Below are 12,692 nucleotides of genomic sequence, written 5' to 3' on the forward strand. Positions count from 1 at the left end.
ATTGTCTATAATACTCACCATTGAGAATGGACACTCTACAACTAGTCAAATTCATCTTCCTCCAACGGTGATTAAACCATGGTTTTGGAGAACTTGGCTCTCATACCAATTGAGGGATCGATAGAAGAGGTGTCTAGGGGGGGGGTGAATAGACTACTTGCATAATTAAAATCCTAGCCTTTTCCCAATTTAATGGTTGACATATTTTAGTGATTCTAACAAGTATAGTGCACCCTACACATGCTAGTCAACAAATATGGCAGTGGAAAATAAAGACTTTGTGCATGTATTAAGGAGTAGAGTTTAGGAAGATCAAACGCGAAGAAGTTGACACGATGATTTTTGGCATGGTTTCGATAGGTGGTGCTATCGTATGTCCACGGTAGTGGAGACTTCAACCCATGGAGGGTAACGACAGCGAGAGTCCACGGAGGCTCCACCCACAAGGGGTCCACGAAGAAGCGGCCTTGTTTATTCCACCACGGCATCCGTCCATGAAAGATTAGCCTCACTGACGGTAGATCTTCACGAAGTAGGCGATCTCCTTGCCCTTACAAACATCTCAGTTCAACTCCACAGCACGAAGTAGGAGGCTCCCAAGTAACACCTAACCAATCTAGGAGGCACCACCCTCCAAAAGGTAATAGATGCTATAGAACGATGAACTCCTTGCTCTTGTGCTTCTAAAGATAGTCTCCTCAACACTCAATCACTCTCTCACAGAATAGGCATGGGTAGGAGAGATTGATTTGGTGGAAAGCAACTTGAGGAGGCTAGAGATCAAGTTTCAAATGAATGCATTGGAATATCTTGATATCAACACATGAGTAGGTGGCTCTCTCTTAGAAAAATGGATCTCACAATGAAGTGTGTGTTCTGAGTGCTTCCTCTATGAATGAGATGTTGGTGGAGGGTTATATATAGGCAGAACCCAAAATCCAACCGTTAAAACTAAAGTGACCAACTCCGTGACACCAAAGTCATAAACTCGATGGTACCGACTTGCACAAAAGGCATCAACTTTTGAATCTCGTGAGACTGATATACACAACTCGGTAGAATCAAAAAGGTGGCTAACGGTCAGATGAACCAACTCGGTGACACCGATACCCAAACTCGGAAATTCTGATTTTGTGTACCGAGGAAACTGAAGGTTGGTCACGTGAACTCGGTAGCACCGATGCAGAATCAGTTGTACCAAAATGGTAGGTTTGGCTAGGGTTGTGTGTGGGTTGAAAATCGGTAGGGCCGAATTTGGAAACTTGGTGGTACCGGTTTTGGATATTTGTCTTGGGACAGAAATGTTATGTCGGAGAATGGGTGAGTATTTTTGGTGGCTATCTCTGAGCACTTGAGCAACCAATTCATCATAATATCTCATCTCCTTTTAATAGTATTGGCTTTCCTGTGGACTCAAAAGTGATTTCTCACAAATATAAAATGAAGACTCTTCTTGCTTGAAGCTTGAGCCAATCCTATTCCCTTTCCTTCATCAAGGGGCTTCTCCTCACAAACCTTTAGCCAATGCTCTCTATGGACTAAACCTGAAATATACTAGGTAAAAGTATTAGTCCAAGAGCCAATGTATGTTGTCATGAATTATCAAAACCACGAAGGGAGCATATGTGCTTTAAGATCCATGGTACCATCTGATTTGCATTCAGTCCTATAAATTTTTACCTGTCTAACGAGGAACCAAGTGCCACGTCTTGTTTTTCTGAAGTGCATAGAATTCCTCTTCCATCGCATGTTTCCAATAAGCATCACCAAAGGCATCATGAACAATACGAGGTTGACCTGATAAACATGCTAGACAAAACTTAGCTATATTTTTTGATTAATATGGTTGGTGACTGCCCTTTGAAGACGTGTGTGTGGGGGTGAAGATGCAGCAACGAGACATGGTGGTGCAGCAAAACCCATAGTGGCCGCAAAGGATCCTGACGCTGGAGGGGATGCCACAGAAGATGGAGGCTCCTCAGATCTCAAGGTGGACCCGTCCGAGGAAACTTAGTCGCCGGAGGACCCTGCACTAAGGGACGCGTGTGTGGATGGGTCACCGATGTTGGGTCGGGAGGAGGGCGCGGGTGCATTTGGCCGATGCAGTGAGTGGGACACTGCCACGTGACCCGTGGGTCCGCCAGTTTATTGCGGGGAGTGGGCGGGCGCCTCGTCTGGTTGCAACACAACAATCAAGGAGGATCACCCTCACCTGACTGAGTCGCTTGACACCGTTCATCCCGGAGGAAATCGCATGATAGTCTGGTCCGGTGCAGATCCCGACACAGATTCACCTAGATTGTGTATGGTTGCTCGTGGACACATGAGATATGATTGTGCTGGCACCAAATTAACACCATTTTGAATGCTGTTTTCTTCCCTATTTTTTGAAATAGCACACTTAGCTATAGGATTAGAAGAATTAGATGGAGTTGAATCATTGGAGTTATTATCACCCTCAGAATAAAGTTGTGAAGGGAGCAAAAGCATTTTTTGCGAAGTAGGGCGCCGACATTGGGATGAAGCTTAGCAAAGGGGAATTGGTTTTCATTGAAAACAACATCATTGTCGGGACCGTGATCCTAAGCCATACAGGTCTAGCATGTAACACATCATATACCTTTGCGACCTCACACACTCTACACAACAGCTGCCACCTTACCTTGGTCGGATTTTTTGCTCCTTTTGGCTCACGTATATGATTTTGTCGCTAGCATCCATATGTCAAAGAACTCGGTCGACGTGACTAGTTATAGACCCAGGTGGGACTACCGTACAAGGACAAACATACGTAACCCAGCAAGACTGGTGTGAGTCATCAGGGTGTGTAGACCAGTCGTAGCAAGATACAAGGACTCCATTACAACGTGTGGCATTTCCTCGTAGGGGCAGACACAACAACAAGAAGGATACATGCTGATTAATCAATGTGTCCCGAGGAGTAGCAAGCTACCAAGGCTCAGTGGAGGCACAAAGAGTCATTTCCTCGTAAACAAGGCTACTAAAGGCATACAACTAGGTGTCAAGTCCCACACATACAATGCATTTCAAAGCATACACACAATATGCACGATATGTGTAGATACAACATGGAATCAGAACACAACTCTACGACTCAAGCATTTATTAAAGACTCATAAGTGTCAACATAGCGTCATATTACAAGCAGGGGTCACAAGATCCAACACTCAAGTCATACAAGCAACAAGCGGAAGCATAACATGTCTGGGTACTCCTACCTCTTGAGCTTGCGTTGGTTTTTCCCTTGAAGAGGAAAGGGTGATGCAACATAGTAGCAGTAAGTATTTCCCTCAGTTTTGAGAACCAAGGTATCAATCCAGTAGGAGAATCAAGCCAAGTGTCCAGAGTACCCGCGCAAACACAAACGAGCTTGCACCCAACGCAATAAAGGGGTTGTCAATCCATTCAAGATTGATTGTAAAGTGAGATCTGAAGGCGGAAAGTGCAACGAAGTAAAAGTGTAAGGCTGAAAATATGATGTGAAGTAGACCCGGGGGCCATAGTGTTCACTAGAAGCTTCTCTCAAAATAGCAAATATTACGGTGGGTGAACAAATTACTGTCTAGAACCAGGCAAAGTCATGACGATATCTAAGGCAATGATCATACATATAGGGATCACGTCTGAGACAAGTAGACCGATACTTTCTGCATCTACTACTATTACTCCACACATCGACCGCTATCCAGCATGCGTCTAGTGTATTGAGTTCATGAAGAATAGAGTAATGCCTTAAGCAAGATGACATGATGTAGAGGGATAAACTCAAACCAATGATGTAAACCCCATCTTTTTACCCTTGATGCCAACAATACAATACGTGCCTCGCTACCCCTTCTGTCACTGGGTGAGGTCACCGCACGGTATCAACCCAAAACCAAGCACTTCTCCCATTGCAAGAATCATAGATCAAGTTGGCCAAACAAAACCCACAACTCGAAGAGAATTACAAGGATATGAAATCATGCATATAAGAATCAGAAGAAACTCAAATAAGATTCATAGATAATCTGATCATAAATCCACAATTCATCGGATCTCGACAAGCACACCGCAAAAGAAGATTACATTGGATAGATCTCCATGAAGATCATGGAGAACTTTGTATTGAAGATCCAAGAGAGAGAAGAAGCCATCTAGCTACTAGCTATGGACTCGAAGTTCTATGGTGAACTACTCACGCATCACCAGAGAGGCAATGGTGTTGATGAAGAAGCCCTCCGTATCCGAATCCCCCTCCGGCAGGTCACCAGAACATGCCCCATATGGGATCTTGCGGTGACAGAAGCTTGCGGCGGCGGAAAAGTATTTTCGTGGATCTCTCCCTTGGTTTTGGATTTTTCGGGGATTTATAGGCGGAAGAAGTAGGGCAGACGAGCCACACGGGGTCCACAAGCCTGCTAGGCACGCCCCCCCTGGCCGCGCCTAGGGGGCTTGTGGCCTCCCCTGGTGGACTCTGCCTTGGTTCTCACGCCCCTGCGTATCTTCTGTTTCGGAAAAAATCTTTTCGGAAGTTTTATTCCGTTTGGACTCTCTTTAATATTCTCCTCTGGAAAGGGTCAAAACACAGAAAAAACAGGAACTGGCACTTGGCAGTGAGTTAATAAGTTAGTCCAAAAAAATATAAAAGGTATACAAAACATCCAAAGTTTGACAAGATAATAGCATGGAACCATAAAAAATTATAGATACGTTGGAGACGTATCAAGCATACCCAAGCTTAACTCCTGCTCGTCCTCGAGTAGGGAAGTGATAAAGACTGATTTTGTGATGTGGAATGCTACCTAGCATAGTTGTCCTTTGTAACTTCTTTCATGTGACATGAATGTTCAGATCCGTAAGATTCAAAACGATAGTTTGCTATTGACAATAAAACAATAATACTTCAAGCAAACTAGCAAGGTAATCATGAACTTTCAAAATAGCAAGGCCAAAGAAAATTATCCCTACAAAATCATATAGTTTGGCTATGCTCCATCGTCCTCACACAACTAATTTAAATCATGCACAGCCCCGATATTGGCCAAGTAATTGTTTTTGCACTCTTACTTTCTCAAACCTTTTTCAACTCTCACGCAATACATGAGCGTGAGCCATGGATATAGCACTATAGGTGGAATAGAGTGTGGTGGAGGTTGTGAGACAAAAAGGAGGAGATGGTCACATCGACTCGGCGTATCAAAGGGATTTGGAGATGCCCATTAATAGATATCAATGTGAATGAGTAGGGATTGCCATACAAGGGATGTACTAGAGCTATAAGTATGTGAAAGCTCAAAAGGAGAACTAGTGGGTGTGCATCCAACTTGCTTGCTCACGAAGACCTCGGTCAATTTTGAGGAAACCCATCATTGGAATATACAAGTCAAGCTATATAATGAAGATTCCCACTAGCATATGGTGGTGACAAAACGAGAGGCTCTCAATCATGAAGAACATGGTGCTATTATGAAGCACAAGTGTGGAAAAGATAGTAGCATTGTCCCTTCTCTCTTTTTCTCTCTCTTTTTTTGTTTGGGCTCTTTCGCCTCTTTCCATATCTCTTTTTTTGTGGGCAACTTTGGCCTCTTTTTTTTATTTCCTCACATGGGATAGGGCTGTAATAATGCTGATCATCACACTTTTATTTACTGACAGCTCAAAGCTTAGAACGATGATGACTCTATGGGAAATGCCTCCGGCAGTGTACCGTGATGTGCAACGATCTAGCTTGGCGTATGACGTTGAAACATCTCGCTAGCTATCTTACGATCATGCAACGGCAATATGAGAGTGACGACACAAGTCATGAGACGGAACGGTGGGAGTTGCATGGCAATATATCTCGGAAAGGCTATGAAAATGCCATAGTAGGTAGGTATTGTGGCTCTTTTGAGAAAGGCATATGGAGGGTTTGTGCACCGGCGAAAATTGCGCGGCACTAGAGAGGCTAACAATGGTGGAAGGTGAAAGTGCATCTATACCATGGACTCACATTAGTCATGAAGAACTCACATACTTATTGCGAAAGTTTTTATTAGTAATCGAAACAAAGTGCTAAACGCATACTCCTAGGGGAAGGGTTGGTAGGTGTTAACCATCGCGCGATCCCGACCGCAACACAAAGGATGACAATCAATAGATCAATTATGCTCCGACTTCCTAACATAGCGGTTCACCATACGTGAATGTTACGGGAATCACTAACTCCCACACAAGTATTTCTAGATTCACAACACCCTACTAACATAACTCTTAATATTACCAAATCCACGTCTCAAAACTAATTGAGAGGAATCAAACTTCTCTTTCTAATCAATGCACATGAAGATGGAAGTTTTATTGTATCCTCTTTGGGTGCCTATCACCTTTGGGACTACTTTCATAGCACAAGCCAACTACCAAGTTACGCACCACCGTGCTCTAAAAGATCTAAGTGAAGCACATAGAGCAAAGTTATCTAGCTCAAAGGATATAAGTGAAGCACATGTGAGCTATATTGCCTAACTCAAAAGATATAAGCGAAGCTCAACGAGTATTCTAGCAAATTCACGATGAGCGCATGTCTCTCTCAAAAGGTGTGCAAAAAGGATGATTGTGACACAACAAAAAGAAAAGACTCCTACGATACAAGACCCTCCAAGCAAAACACATATCATGTGGTGAATAAAAATATAGCTCCAAGTAATGTTACCGATGGATTGAAGACGAAAGAGGGGATGCCTTCCCGGGGCATCCCCAAGCTTAGGCTTTTTGGTGTCCTTTAATTTGGCTTGGGATGCCTTGGGCATCCCCAATCTTGAGCTCCTTCCACTCTTTATCCCTTTTTCCATGAGAACATCACCCAAAACTTGAAAACTTCACAACACAAAACTTAAACAGAAACTCGTGATATCATTAGCACAAGAAAACAAACTACCACCTCTTGAGGTACTGTAGCAAACTTGATTTCTATTTATATTGGTGTTAGATTACTGTATTCTCACTTTTCCATGGCTAGTACCCCCCCGATACTATCCATAGTTTCATCAAAACAAGCAATTAACACAACAAAAACAGAATCTGTCAAAAATAGACCAGTCTGTAGCAATCTGTATACTTCGTATAGTCATGGTATCTCAAAAATTCTGAACAATTACGTCAGCCTGGGAAAATGGCATATCAACCATAAGCAAAAAGGATCAACTCAAAATATCTTTCTGGATAAAAATGAAAAATAATATCGTGAGCGAAAAGTTTCTGTCTTTTTCCAGCAGGATCAAACAACCAACACCAAACTAGTCATAAAGGTTTTACTTGGCTCAAACACAAAAAGAAACACAAAAAACACAATCATACAATAATTATGATGGTATGGACACAACAAAACAGAAAGCAAAAAGCAAAGATAAATTCATTGGGTTGCTTCCCAACAAGCGCTATTGTTTAACGCCCTTAGCTAGGCATAAGGTGATGGAATCACGTATCATCGTCTTTGGTACTCAAACCATAAGTAGCCCTCATCATGGATTCATAAGGCAATCTAATTTTCTTTCTAGGAAAATGCTCCATGCCCTTCTTTAAAGGAAATTGAAATCTAATATTCCCTTCCTTCATATCGATGGTGGCACCAATAGTCCTTAGGAAAGGTCTACCAAGAATGATAGGGCATGTAGGATTGCAATCAATATCAATTACAATGAAATCCATGGGTACATAGTTCCTATTTGCAATAATAAGAACATCATTGATCCTTCCCATGGGTTTCATGATAGTAGAATCCGCAAGATGCAAATTAAGAGAGCACTCCTCAATCTCATTAAAGCCTAGAACATCACATAAAGACTTTGGAATCGCGGAAACACTAGCACCCAAATCACACAAAGCATTGCATTCATAGTTTTTGATCTTGATTTTTATAGTAGGTTCCCACTCATCATGAAGCTTTCTAGGAATAGAAACTTCCGACTCAAGTTTCTCTTCAAGAGATTTTATCATAGCATCGACGATATGATCGGTAAAGGCCTTGTTTTGGCTATAAGCGTGTGGAGAGTTTAGCATGGATTTCATCAAGGAAATGCATTCAATCAAGGAGAAACTATCATAATCGAATTCCTTGAAATTCAAAGTAGTAGTTTCATTACTACTCAAAGTTTTGATATCTTCTACTCCACTTTCAATGCTTTTAGCATCAAGATAGATGGACTCCGAATCATTGGGGCATTTTTCAACCAAAGTGGATTCATATCCAGCCCCATCATCATTAGGTTTGACACTAGAAAACAAGGATTCAATGGGAGTCACACCAAGCACTTTAAGATCTTCGTGATTCTTATCACGAGAACACGCCTTTTTAAGCCATTCATGTCTAGCACGAATTTGGGTGGTTCTTTCTTTTATCTCATTCATGGAGACACGCATAGCTTTCAAAGTTTCGTCCATATTGATCTTGGGAGGAGCACATCTAACTTCCAAAGCATCAATATCAATAGACATTCTATCAATGCTCCTAGCCAAATCATCAATTTTGAGTAGTTTTTCCTCTATGGACGCATTGAAAATCTTTTGCGAGTTGATAAACTCTTTGATATTACTCTCTGGATCAGAGGGTAATTTATTGTAATTTCCATGAGTATTGTTGTAGGAGTTGCCAAAGTTATTAGAGGGATTACTAGGAAAAGTCCAAGGGACATAGTTTCCTCTAAAAGCATTGTTGTTGCCAAAATTATTCCTACCAACAAAATTAACGTCCAAGCTCTCATTGCTACTCTCAATAAAGGAAGACAAGGGCATATCATTAGGATCTAAAGGAGCACCTTTACTACCAAACAATTTCATTAACTCATCCATCTTAGCACTCAACGAGTTAATTTCTTCTATAGCGTGTACCTTTTTACTAGTAGGTGACCTTTCAGTGTGCCACTGAGACTAGTTTGTCATGATATTGTCTAGGAGTTTTGTGGCTTCTCCTAAGGTGCTTTCCATGAACGTTCCACCTGAGGCGGAGTCCAAGATATTTCTAGAAGCGAAATTCAAACCAGCGTAGAAGATTTGTATAATCATCCAAAGACTCAGGCCATGAGCGGGACAATTTCTAATCATCAATTTCATTTTCTCCCAAGATTGTGCAACATGTTCATGATCAAGTTGATTAAAATCCATGATGTCATTATGGAGAGAGATAATCTTAGCCGGCGGAAAATACTTGGATATATAAGCATCCTTGCACTTGTTCCAAGAATCAATACTATTTTTGGGCAAATATGAAAACCAAGTTTTTGCTTGATCTCGCAACGAGAACGGAAAAAGCTTCAATTTAATCACACCATTATCCACATCTTTCTTCTTTTGCATATTGCAAAGCTCAATGAAGGTATTAAGATGGGATGCGGCATCTTCACTAGGAAGGTCGGAGAACTGCTCTTTCATAACAAGATTCAGCAAAGCAGCATTGATTTCGTATGATTCCGCACTAGTGGCGGGAGCAATCAGAGTACTAATAAAATCATTATTATTAGTATTCGGGAAGTCACAAAGTTTGGTGTTTTTATTCATGGTGACTTCAGCAAGCAAACAAGCACACAAGCAAACAGAAAGCAAGCGAAAGAAAAGGGCGAACAAAAAAGGCAAACATTTTTGTAAATTTTTGTTTTTCAGAAGTGGGGGAGAGGAAAACGAGAGGCAAAAAAGTAAATGCAAGAGATGTGTTTGCGACACTTACTTGGATAAGCTTCACCTAGAATAATCCCCGGTGCCAGAAATTGACACGTTGAAGGGAGACTATTCTTGACTTGATCCTCCCCGACAACGGCGCCATAAATCCTTCTTGCTACCTCTTGAGCTTGCGTTGGTTTTTCCCTTGCAGAGGAAAGGGTGATGCAGCACATTAGCAGTAAGTATTTCCCTTAGTTTTGAGAACCAAGGTATCAATCCAGTAGGAGAATCAAGCCAAGTGTCCAGAGTGCGTGCGCAAACAGAAACGAGCTTGCACCCAACGCTATAAAGGGGTTGTCAATCCCTTCAAGATCGATTGCAAAGTGAGATCTGAAGGCGGAAAGTGCAACGAAGTAAAAGTGTAAGGCTGAAAATATGATGTGAAGTAGACCCAGGGGCCATAGTGTTCACTAGAGGATTCCCTCAAAATAGCAAATATTACGGTGGGTGAACAAATTAGTGTCGAGCAATTGATAGAACCGCGCAAAGTCATGACGATATCCAAGGCAATGATCATACATATAGGCATCACGTCCAAGACAAGTAGACCGATACTTTCTGCATCTACTACTATTACTCCACACATCGACCGCTATCCAGCATGCATTTAGTGTATTGAGTTCATGACGAACAGAGTAACGCCGTAAGCAAGATGAAATGATGTAGAGGGATAAACTCAAACCAATGATGTAAACCCCATCTTTTTACCCTTGATGGCAACAACACGATACGTGCCTCGCTACCCCTTCTGTCACTGGGTGAGGTCACCACACGGTATCAACCCAAAACCAAGCACTTCTCCCATTGCAAGAATCATAGATCAAGTTGGCCAAACAAAACCCACAACTCGAAGAGAATTACAAGGATATGAAATCATGCATATAAGAGATCAGAAGAAACTCAAATAAGATTCATAGATAATCTGATCATAAATCCACAATTCATCGGATCTCGACAAACACACCACAAAAGAAGATTACATCGGATAGATCTCCATGAAGATCATGGAGAACTTTGTATTGAAGATCCAAGAGAGAGAAGAAGCCATCTAGCTACTAGCTATGGACCCGAAGGTCTATGATGAACTACTCACGCATCATCAAAGAGGCAATGGTGTTGATGAAGAAGTCCTCCGTATCCGAATCCCCCCTCCGGCAGGGCACCAGAACATGCCCTAGATGGCATCTTGCGGAGATAGAAGCTTGCGCCAGCCGAAAAGTATTTTCGTGGATCTCTCCCGTGGTTTTGGATTTTTGGGGGATTTATAGGCGGAAGAAGTAGGGCAGACGAGCCAGAGGGGGCCCACAAGCCTGCTAGGTGCGGGCGCCCTGGCCGCGCCTAGGGGGATTGTGGCCTCCCCTGGTGGCCTCTGCCTTGGTTCTCACGCCCCCTGCGTGTCTTCTGTTCCCGAAAAAATCTTTTCGAAAGTTCTTTTCCGTTTGGACTCTGTTTAATATTCTCCTCTGAAAAGGGTCAAAAACACGGAAAAAACAGGAACTGGCACTTGGCACTCAGTTAATAAAGTTAGTCCCAGAAAAGATATAAAAGGTATACAAAACATCCAAAGTTTGACAAGATAATAACATGGAACCATAAAAAATTATAGATATGTTGGAGACGTATCAGGTACAGACATTTAGAAAGTAAAAGGCTGTGAAAGCTTGTCTATCTACAAGACCCTCCATAGGAGCCAGACCTCTGTCTGGGATTCCCAAGCTACTCGGTCAACATCGATCTTATCGTAGAAACCACTAGTGAGACTGGAGTCTCCTCTGCAAAAACATAAATTAAGAAACAGTGAGTACACAGGTACTCAACAAGACTTACATTAGAACTAACTACATATGCATCAGTGTCAACAATGGGGGTTGTGGGGTTTAATGCAGCAAGCCAACTTTGACTCAGTGACTATCCTGTACTACGACTACCAGCAATTTAATAATGTGAGCAAGCACACATGAGTCCACTAGCTAGTCACCACAACAATACACCACTATGGATCCACTCCCATCTCCCTACGAGAAGGCCATCCATAGCACTCACACTTATCTAGCGCATTTTAAAGTATCCACTTCAAGTTGTCTATGACCATATAAGTCTCCAAGTAGTCCATATCCACGGACGCGGATATTCGAATAGATCATTACCCTGCAGGGGTGTACTTCTTGACACACGCTCTCACCACTTATCACCATATGCACATCATGCATTTCAGCAACCTTCAAGCGGAAGCACTAGCATGGGTGTAGGCCATGACCTGACCAACCACACAATACTATAGTGTAGGTTTATCACCTATTTGAGACTGAAGCCGTAAGGAAGTCTGGCCAAAGTTTCCTCTACGACCCCAAATGATGTGTACATGGTTCCCAAGCCCACCTTGACGGATGGTACTACGCTTTGTACACCGGGACACGATGCCTAGTCTGTCCCAAGCCCACCTGTACGGGGTGCCACTTGGTAGACTACTAGCACGATCTACAAACACTAGAAACTAGTTGCAACTCCTAGAGAGAGGTCAAGGCAATTAATAAGTCGACATAGTCGATTAAGGATCCCAATGTGCGGTAGTAGCTAGTCTTGGATAACATACACAAGACTCAGTTCTTAAAGACGGTCTCAATGAGACAACCCGCCATGTACTCCTACATGTCCTAGCATCTCTACCTTTACCAAATCGGGTTCACACACTTAGCTGTAATCATCACGACATGAACACATTTATTCCAAAACATCACCCAGATGGATCAGACCTAACACGACTCTAAGCATAGCAGGCATAGCAGGTAATGGCACAACATGGATCAAGCATCTACGAGGTATGCTAGGTTGCTTGGTTGAACTATTTAGTGTGACAATGACATATCATGTAGAGGAATGGGTTCAACTACAAAAACAAGTAACAATTGAAGCGTATTGTCCTAATGAATTAAATTAGAGCAAGAGCGAGAGAGTGGGATTGTATCAGAATGTTCAAGAGGGTTTGCTTGCATGATAAA

The sequence above is a fragment of the Hordeum vulgare genome, chromosome 3H (genome assembly GCF_904849725.1).
Source record: "Hordeum vulgare subsp. vulgare chromosome 3H, MorexV3_pseudomolecules_assembly, whole genome shotgun sequence".
In the NCBI taxonomy this organism is placed as follows: Eukaryota; Viridiplantae; Streptophyta; class Magnoliopsida; order Poales; family Poaceae; genus Hordeum; species Hordeum vulgare.